Genomic DNA, 9,918 nt, shown 5'->3' with positions numbered 1-9,918 from the left:
TAAATTTGGGCCAATTTGTTTGGTTGTTTGTAAGCCTATATGGGCGATCAAGTACTTGAGGTCTTGTTAATAGTGTGAATAGTACTGGAGAGTGATCGGAAGTTAAATCTAGCAGTGTATCCGCAGTGATCCGATTACGTGGAATCCTCTTGGTTACTGCGAAATCAATTAAGTCAGGCACTTTCTGTGGATCTGTGGGCCAATAAGTAGGCCTACCCGGTGAGACGCAATCCATCTTATTGAGAGGATTGACTATTGTGTTGTACAACTGCTTGCCTTTAGGATTGACCAGGCGAGATCCCCAGTGCGTATGTTTGGCGAGTGTGTTAAAGAAATCGGTAAATTCCTTTTCAGAGATTGAGAAGCGTGGTGGGCAGTACAGGGCAACCAATGTAGTGTTGCCGCAGCTGGTTTGGACGGTTATAGCAGTTGTTTGTAGGTGCTGTGTTTCAAATCTGTTGAGGAACGAGTGTTTTATACGGTTTTTGATTAGGATACCAGTCCCGCCATGACCTTTTCCGTCTGGATGGTTTGTTGCATAGAAGGTATATTTTGGTATTTGAAAATTATTTTTTGATGTTAAATGTGTTTCCGAAATCAGCAAAACGTCGATTTCACTTGAGTCTAGGAATAGTTGCAGTTCATTTTTGTGCTTGGAGATGCCGTTAGCATTCCAAAGACATAGACGTAGGGAAGCCATTATTTATTCTCGATAAGCTTCTGGATAAGCAGGTTTTGATTCCGCATCAGTTCTTGCATACAGTTTTGCATGAACGTCATAAAAGTGGTCATGTTTTGATTGAGTGAGATCAATAGGGCTTCTAAGCCACTTGGAGTTTGCTGGCCAAGCTCTGGTGCGCTAGGTTGCGGATTCTGTAGATGGTGGAGTGGCGGGGTCTCTTTTGCGGGCTCCGTCTGTCCAGTTCGGAGCACACTAGCGAAGGATACACTAGGACTGTATGTAGCAGGCATGTTAGATGATCTAACAGCCTTGGCGAAGAATACCTCGGGTGTAGTTTTAGAGGCGTTGACGGTGATTTTTGGTCCAGCTGGGGTTTTGCGCCCGTTTAGGTGAGATTTAAGATCCTTGAAGACAGCACATCCTCTGTAGTTGGCCGTGTGGTTCCCTCCACAGTTACTGCATAATCTTAGTGCGACATTGTTTCTGTCCTTGGTGCAAATGCCATCTTTATGATGTTCGCCACAGCCAACACACACTGACCTGAGATTGCAGTTGTTAGAGGTGTGGTTGTATTCCTGGCAGTTTTTACACTGCGGTGGTTGGTGTCTCTTATGGGGCTCCTCTACGGTGATTCTTCTGTGCAATAGGAGCTGTAGGTTGTAGATTGGGTGCACTTCATTTGGCTTTGACCGCTTTGCATCTGGCTGGAGCTCGAATTTAAAGAGCGGCTGTGCGACTTTGTTCCTGTTGATGATGTTGACAACGGATTTGACCGCAAACCCTTTTTGACAAACGCGTCTGCTATTTCTTGAGTAGGGACCGATGGCTCAATCCCCTTCAACACAACCCTTTAATTTCTTTAATGTTACCCCTATTGAGAGGGGTTACAACAAAGTTATTTGCCCCTACTGTTTCTACTAGCTTCGAAATCAGGGCGCTGCAGTTGGCTCCACGGATGTATAAGGGGGGGTGGTCTAGCCGATTTAACTTTATCTACAGCGCCGGCTTGATCATCTTGCTGATCGGCAAGAATTTTAAAACGATTCCCGCTAAGGGGTGCTACTCGTTCATTTGGTTTGGTTATTTTCGGCGTGTTGCCACTTTTTTTCTTTTGCGGGCTTAGCTTCCGCTTAGTTATTTTAATATATCTATTTATTCCAGTTTGGACAGAAGTCGTTGGGTTTACTATTGTGGCTGACTCAGGGCGACTTGTCGTTGACGGCAGGTCAATACTTCGGCAGACGCTGCAGTAGTTGCTGTCAACGAGCTGACGGTGCTGGTCGGTGCAATCGGTGACCTAGTTATCGTTATTGATGGAGAAGCACACTGTTCTCTCCACGGTAAGTTGCTTTTGATTGCTGAGTGGCTGGCACTTTCGGTGTTATTGCTTACGTTAGCATTCTGTGGGGTCGGCGACACCACCGAAAAGTACGCGTTGTTGCGTTGGACCGAGAGTCGACGCTCACGTTGTTGTTGTACAATTAGTTCTTGTAGCTGTTGCTGTTGGGGATCGAGAGAGCTTTGGGCCCGAATTGGTGGACATGGCTTTTGTAAAAATTACGCACTTTGTTGTTGCAACTTAGTATTTATTGCTATTAGAGCAATCTAATAGCAATATGATTGTAAATAGGCGTCTCTGGGGCGACTGAGAGCCCTACACAAATTTTTGCAAACGCGGTCTTTTTTACACTCAATTTTTGCGGAGTGCATTAAAAAATACGTCTGTACACGTTAATCGTTTTTTTTTTTTTTTTGAGGTGAATTGGAAAAAAGTTTCTAGTCCGACGTGAGGGAACACAAAAAATACAGCGTATCTAGTAAATTGTTAGAAATGACTTCGCCGTTGACTAGTTTATGGAGAAAGAGAATGCCAAAAACAAGCCTACGGTTATAAAGTGAAGGAAGATTAATAAGAAGTCTGTGAGAATAAGAAGGTAGGCGAAGACCCGGGAAAGTTAAGGAATTGCTTCTGTACCGATTCAATACTAAGCTGGTGAACATCATATTGCGGGTTCCACACTGGCGAGCAATATTCTAGAGTAGGGCGAACTAACGAAGTGTATAAAACCTTTGTTACATAGGGATCATCAAATTCTTTGGCCTAACGTTTAATGAAGCCGAGAAGGCTGCTTGCTCTGTTGACAATTGAAGAAATATAAACATTAAATGAAAGTTTAGGGTCAAACATAACGCCTAAGTCTTTGAATGATGGAACACAATCTAACAGAACAGACTTAATAGAGTAATGAGCTAGGAGCGGAGACAAACGACTGAAAGTCATAAAAGAACACTTAGAGGCATTAAGGTGTAATTTATTAACGTGGCACCAATCCCAGAACGCATCGAGATCTGATTGCAAGTACTGTTGGAAAGAAGGATCATTATAGGAATAACAAATCTTGACGTCATCCGCAAACATGAGTACGCGTGAATGAGCCAAGGCCAAAGGCAAATCATTTATAAACAATGTAAATAATAGTGGGCCCAGATGACTGCCTTGGGGTACACCTGACGTAACTCGAACAGTTTTAGATATCGAGGAACGACACCTTTTGGGTTCTGCCAATAAGATACGACTTTAACCAACCCAATAATTTTGGTGAAAAACCCATGATGTTAAGTTTCGCGAGAAGCAAAGAATGATCAACCGTATCAAAAGCCTTACTGAAGTCAGTATAAATAACATCAGTTTGACACTTTTACGGAAGCCATGGTGTACAAGGGTAGTCAATTCTAAAAGGTTGGTAAGCGACGAACGACCTTTCATGAAGCCGTGCTGACAAGGAGAAATAGTGGATCTGGAGAGATGCTGAAGGGAAGACGTAATAATTTTCTCAAACAGTTTAGGTATTGCCGAAAGTTTGGCAATGCCACGGTAGTTAGAAACATCCGATTTTCTACCCTTTTTAAAAAGCGGAATAATAAAAGACTCCTTCCAAATATCAGGAAAGCTACAAGTCTCACTCGATATAAAGAAAACCCAAGCTAAAGGCTTAGATAGGGAAATCGAACACATTTTAAGGATGCAACTAGGTATATTATCAGGCCCGGGAACGAAGGAAGACGTCATAGATGACAAGCTAGAGATAATACAGTCTTCAGTAATACTGGGAAAAAACATACAATTTAAATGTGGGATTGAAAAGGGATAGGGTGTGGGATCCGAAACAGTAGTAGAATATGTCGACTGAAAAAATTTAGCAAACAGATCTGCAATATCTAAATCATTTTTAGCAGACTGGTCGTTAAGTCTGAAGGTGGAAGGTAGAACATTAGAGCGTCTTTTGAAATTGACAAAGTTGTAAAATCTTTTGGGGTTCTTATAAAATTCAGCCTTACAGCGAACGAGATAATTGTTGTAGCATTGAGTATTTAAAAGACAAAATTGAGATTTGGCTATACAATAATTTGCATAGTCAAGTCGCGAACCAGTTTTTTTAAATCTTTTAAAATATCTCGATTTAATGTTACGAAGATTAGAGAGCCTACGTGTGAACCAGACTGGCGAGCTGGAGACGGTAGAGACATTCACATAAGGAACGCATTTATCAATTAGAGAATTAAGAGCAGAGTAGAAAAACTTCACTGCACAATCTATATCGCAGCACTCAAATAGAAATCTCCAATCAAAAGAGAAAATAAGTCTGTTAAGAAGATTGAAATTTGTTTTACGAAAACATCTACGACGAGAATTTGAGATGTTTTTAAATAAATTAGAGACAAAAACAAGATCAAGGATTCTTTTTGGACCGGTAAAGAAAAGAATTCAACTGATATAGTGGACATTCAAGTAGGCTATCAAGAAAAACATGTTGAGATGAAGGAATTAAGAAAGATAGATTATCATCAACAAGCCAAGAAATATTAGGCAAGTTAAAATCACCTAAAACTATAAGAACATCACGATCTTTAAGACGACCAAAAATAGTTCGTAAAGCATCAGCATGGTGCACGTAGATCATGATATCAGAAGCTGGAGGACTATATGAACAAGAGATATATAGGCTAAAGTTAGAACATGTAACTTCGACGCAAATAAACTCAACACCTAAGGGGAGATCAATCGGCACCACACTTGAAGACAGATTCGAGTTGACAGCAATGAGTACTCCACCGCCACGACGACCAACACGATCAAGCCTATAAGAAATAATCAATCAATTGAACCATGGCTTCATATTTGCTATAGACCAAATTCCAGTGTAAGGAATCTTCGACTGCTGAAATCCGTCGACGTCACTTACAACGTATCGATCATTTTCGAGGCACTTAACGATTTTAAAAGGCCCTTTGAATCTCGACACTAATTTTTTGGATACACCTTTGTGAGTGTCAAAATTTTTAACTACCACATATTCGCCTGGATTAAAAACTTTTGGCCCTCGTCTTTTTCGATTCGCTAGACATTCATTATACTCTTGAAGTTTCTTTTCTTTTTTTTTAGCTTTTGCTCGTACCGACTCCAAATTTCTTTCCACAGACGTGTCTTCAAACAAGTAGTCTTTTAATTCATCTACTTGTCGGCCTTTTTGGCCGACGCCAAATAGTACGACACTTGGATGCTGTCCCAATGACCTATGAATAGTGTTATTCATGGTATACTCTACTATCTCTATGGCCTGACCAAAACTAACATTTTCTTCTGAGGCTAATAATTTTGCCAACATAGGGCCTAGACTTCTATTTATTCTTTCAACCTGGCCATTAGCTTGCGGCGAACCAGTTGCAATTTTGACATGTTGTATATTACAAGACTCTAAAAAGCTAGAAAATTCGTTAGACGTAAAACACGTTCCACGATCCGACACTATGCACTTTGGCCTACTATAGGATCTAAAATACTCTTTAAGTGCATCTATTGCTTCCTCAGATTTAGTGGTTTTCGCTAAGTAAAGTCTGACAAATTTCGTACACGCGTCAACCACCACTAATACGTGTTCTTTGTGCTTCCTTTGACATCGATTGGTCCGAAGTGATCAATATGAACCACTTCGAATGGCACATCAGGTTTAGGTATATTGTGGATGTGACCCTATTGTTTTCCATTTTTTGACGAAAAGACTATATACTTTAGGCAATTATTTACATGTTGTTCTACTTTTTTCCGTAACTTTGGAAACCAATACGACTTTGTGATAACTTCTACAACTTTGTCTATGCCTGTGTGGCCTAACTCATTATGATATTTAAACAGGATATGTGATTCCATATTTTTCGGGACGTAAAAAGCAAGGCAACCATTTTGTAGTTTTTTATATATTAAACCGTTTTGCATATCATACGAACTGTGTTCAGACCTTTCTAACATTGACTTTAATCTTAAAATTTCATCATCTTGGTTCTGACATATTACTAAGTTATCCACAACCATAATGTTAGTATTTCTACTTAAAGCATCTACATGTTGCATTCTCGTTGCCGGCCTATGCTCTAGCACATAATCGTAGTTTTCTAACTCTAGAGCCCAACGGGCTATTCTGGGGTTAACTTCTCTTTTGCTAAGTGTCAATGTAAGCGAGTTACAATCTGTCGCGATCTTGAAATGCTTTCCCTGCAAATATACAAGAAATCGTTTTAACGAATAAATTATCGACAATGTTTCTAATATACTCGACCATCTCGTCCTCCGGCAAACGCAAGCCGCCAGCCAAGCCAACTTTGTCGTTAAAGTAATTCAGGAACGGTTCGCCGACGCACCACTTGCGTGCCTCAAACTCTCGTCGAATTATTACATTGGTCTTCTTTGATCCGAAGCCTTTTCCCATGGCATCGAATATGGTTTTCACAGGCTGACACAAACACTCAGGGTTTGAGTGTATCCAATCCAAAGCTTTGCCCTTTAGTTCAAGTTCAAGTTCAATGATCTTTCCAAATGAAGCAGGGAAGATACAACTATAAACATTTCCATTACCGTCAAAATCGAGTACAAAATCTTTCACATCTGTGGCCAAGAATTGGTCACCTGTCTTCGTCGCCAGCCAGCTGCTTGAGTGGCCAGACGCAGGGTTGCCAGCAAGGCGCAAAAACTCGTTCTCTCTACAAACCAGTTCGATTTCTTTGCAAAGTAGTTCCACCTTTTTTCAAAAGTGTACTTTACTATGTTTTCTTCTTTTTGGTTCTCTTCATTCGACTTCTAATTTGTTCCGTTGCGCTCTCAGTTGTTTCTCTTTTCATTTGACTTCTCATTTGTTGCTTTGGATATTTCTTGCGGTTCATTCAGAATGCTCTTGTTTTCTGTCTGCGTCTCGCTTTCTGCACCGTTTTGTCCATTTTCTGCTTCGTTCTGTTCGTTTGCCGTTACTTCTTGCTACTGCTGACCTTGGAACAAGTCTGCCTCGAAATTTTGCGTCTGACCGGCGCCATCGTCCGATATATACAAAATGCTCTTTAGGTGCTCCAAGCAATCTTTTTCAGGGGGATCCGCGCGTTTACTTAGTCCTCCGTTAGGAGCAGCTCCATCTTTTGGATGTTGCCCTCTCCCTACAGGGCTGAGTTGGTTTAAACGTTCATCTAGCACATTTTTATTGCCAGTATCTGGTAAACCTAGGTTTTTGTACCAGATTTGTAACTGGGACTTCGAAAAATCATCAGGATCTATTGAATCCATTATTGTTTTTTATATATTTTTTTTTTTTTTTTCTGGGTTAACTATGACCACTTCTGAAATTATAGCGAGTAAAACACGTCTGTCTTTGGTGAGCTCTCTGAATTTGAATTTCTCTGTTCTTTTCTATAAAGTGAGACAGCACGCTTCTCGTACTGTACCACTGCATAAAACTTAAAACTAATTTGTAACAAAGAAAAGAGTAAGATATACTTAATTCTAAACATATTGCACTGGGGGAAAGAGTAATATATAGTTAATATTAATACATATTGCTACAATACGATCTTTGGAAGTAATTGAAGCTTAACTAATTCCTGATATTTCAATTGTGTTTGATCTTTGGAAGTAATTGAAGCTTAACTAATTCCTGATATTTCAATTGTGTTTGAAGTATCTACATATATGTCCAAAAGTATCTGTTTTTTCTTTTATTATTGATACGTCTACACCTGTTTCTAACAAGAAAGTATATGTGTTGCATGTATTTTCATTTTTAACTTTGATAAAAAATACCACAGTTAAGGTTGAATGTGTATACATTTACAGTTTCTTCTGAATATCTGCAGGGATCTATTGGTTTTCCGACTTACTTTGGGTAAGTCGTACACTACCATTTCCGTTGTTAGAAGTACGTCGGTTTTAATTACATCGGTTCGAGCTGTTTCGGTTGGAATTATTTCTTCCTCGGTTGTTGTACCGTGAGTTACCACAATATCCACCTGTATTATTTTTATTCCTGTAACCGTTATTTTGGTAATTACCTCTACCTCGGTAATTATTTTGTCCAATTCTAGTGTATTGACGGTAGTGCATGACAGGGTTCGCCTGTCCTGTTTCTGCTGTACTACTGTCTACGAACTTTGTTGTTAGTTCGTTCATGTCACGGAATATGCTTGCTTTTAGTATGTTACGTACTTGATTGTTTATGCAGTTCTTTGTTACTGCCTCTGCCTCCTTTTAGCTAGTTCGACAGATGTGCCGACGTCTATAAAAGCACTTTCCAGAGATTCAGTAAGCTTTTCTATCTCTTTAGCATACTGACAAGCTGTTTTGTTTCTCTGGGGTAGGTTTTTAATTTTTGCCGTTATTGACGCTACTGATTCCGTTTTTACATTTGTCACAATAGTGTTAATAATCTCTTCTGATGCCTGTTCAGAGGTTATCAAATTTCTTTTGTGGCCTTTTAGTTTTGTTTTTATTAGGCACACTGCTATTTCCTCATGGTCGCCTTTTAATGTGTTTATCAAATTGAATGCGTCCATGAAGCTCTGAAGATTTTCTCTTCTGCCAAAAATCAGTGACAGTTTGAGTCATTTTTGTGTTTCTTGTTGAAATGGCTGGTTTATTTAGAGTTATTTTTGTTTGATCTAAACTCTCATCTCTTCTTCAGCCGTTAACTGGGTTTTGTCTTCCAGTGATATTGAAATTTCCTAATCAGTTGTTTGTTTATATTCAATATTATATCTTTTTAATACGGATTTTGCTTTTTGTTTGCAGTCATTGTAGAATGCATTTGCGGCTGTTTAACGCCCAGCAGTTAGCAGCTGTTTTTTTTTTTTTAATTCCCTGAGAGATCAATTGTCTCTATGAGTTGTTCGAATAGTTTATGTAGAATTCTGTTTTTCCGCTTTAGGCGGTTGTATTCTTCTACTATGGATCTTTCTATCAAGTAGGCTATCCCTGATTTAAATTTTTTATTATGCATAAATGCAGTATTTGATTTCGTTACATTTTGGATTGGTTTCACCTCTGAAGTCTAAAAATGGAGCGTATTTGTTTAAATATTTAAGTTCTACTCGACCAATTTTTATACCGTATTTAGGCCAAAGCAAGCTTTAAGGCGACTAATATTACGAGAGCTAAGAACAATATCCCTATTTCTTCTAATTTTTCCCTGTGATCTACCGTTTTTACGCTGGATGATCTATTTTGGATTCTTGGGAAAAAATTATACATATATGTGGGATGTGGATTTGCGATGTGCATCAATCCCACTGTACACGAAGACGAGACGACGATCAAAGAGAGAACGTGAGCGTGTAAGAAAAGACGATTAAGAGGGATGACGAACGAATGAGAGATGACGACGAGAGAGTTGGTTTTTGCGCGTTGAATAAGGCGGACGTGTTTTGAGGTCTTGCGTCATAGTCGCATGCAAGGTCAAGTCGAGTACCATAGACGAGTACTATAAGTCGAGTGTCAAGGCCGGACACTAAAAGTCGAGTACCACAGACGGGTGCTATAAGTCGTGTGTCAAAGTCGGACACTAAAAGTCGATCGCCAAAGTCGGGCGTGAAAAGTCGAAGCGTCATAGACGGACGCCAAAGTTGAGCCGAGCCAAACGTCGATTGTCATTTAGCATAGTGTAATCTCTATGAAGTCGTATTATCAAATGTAAACCCCCTAGACTATAATTATATCGTAAATAAAACCCCACATATTTTGGGTGCTCATCCGGGATAGATTCAAGTTAGAGCGGTGATAGAAAGAGTGCGGGATACAAGAGACTACCCCACATACATTTTTTGTGCGTTCGTGCGTGAGAAGAGTGAAAAAAAAAAAAAAAAAAGTGATTTTTTTTCTCAAACAATCGTGTCGTAATTAGTCGGTCCTGCTCTGCTAGTGGTGA

The sequence above is a fragment of the Drosophila tropicalis genome, unplaced genomic scaffold (genome assembly GCF_018151085.1).
Source record: "Drosophila tropicalis isolate 14030-0801.00 unplaced genomic scaffold, ASM1815108v1 contig_1033, whole genome shotgun sequence".
Taxonomy (NCBI): domain Eukaryota; kingdom Metazoa; phylum Arthropoda; class Insecta; order Diptera; family Drosophilidae; genus Drosophila; species Drosophila tropicalis.
Note: the sequence above shows the minus strand (reverse complement) of the source record.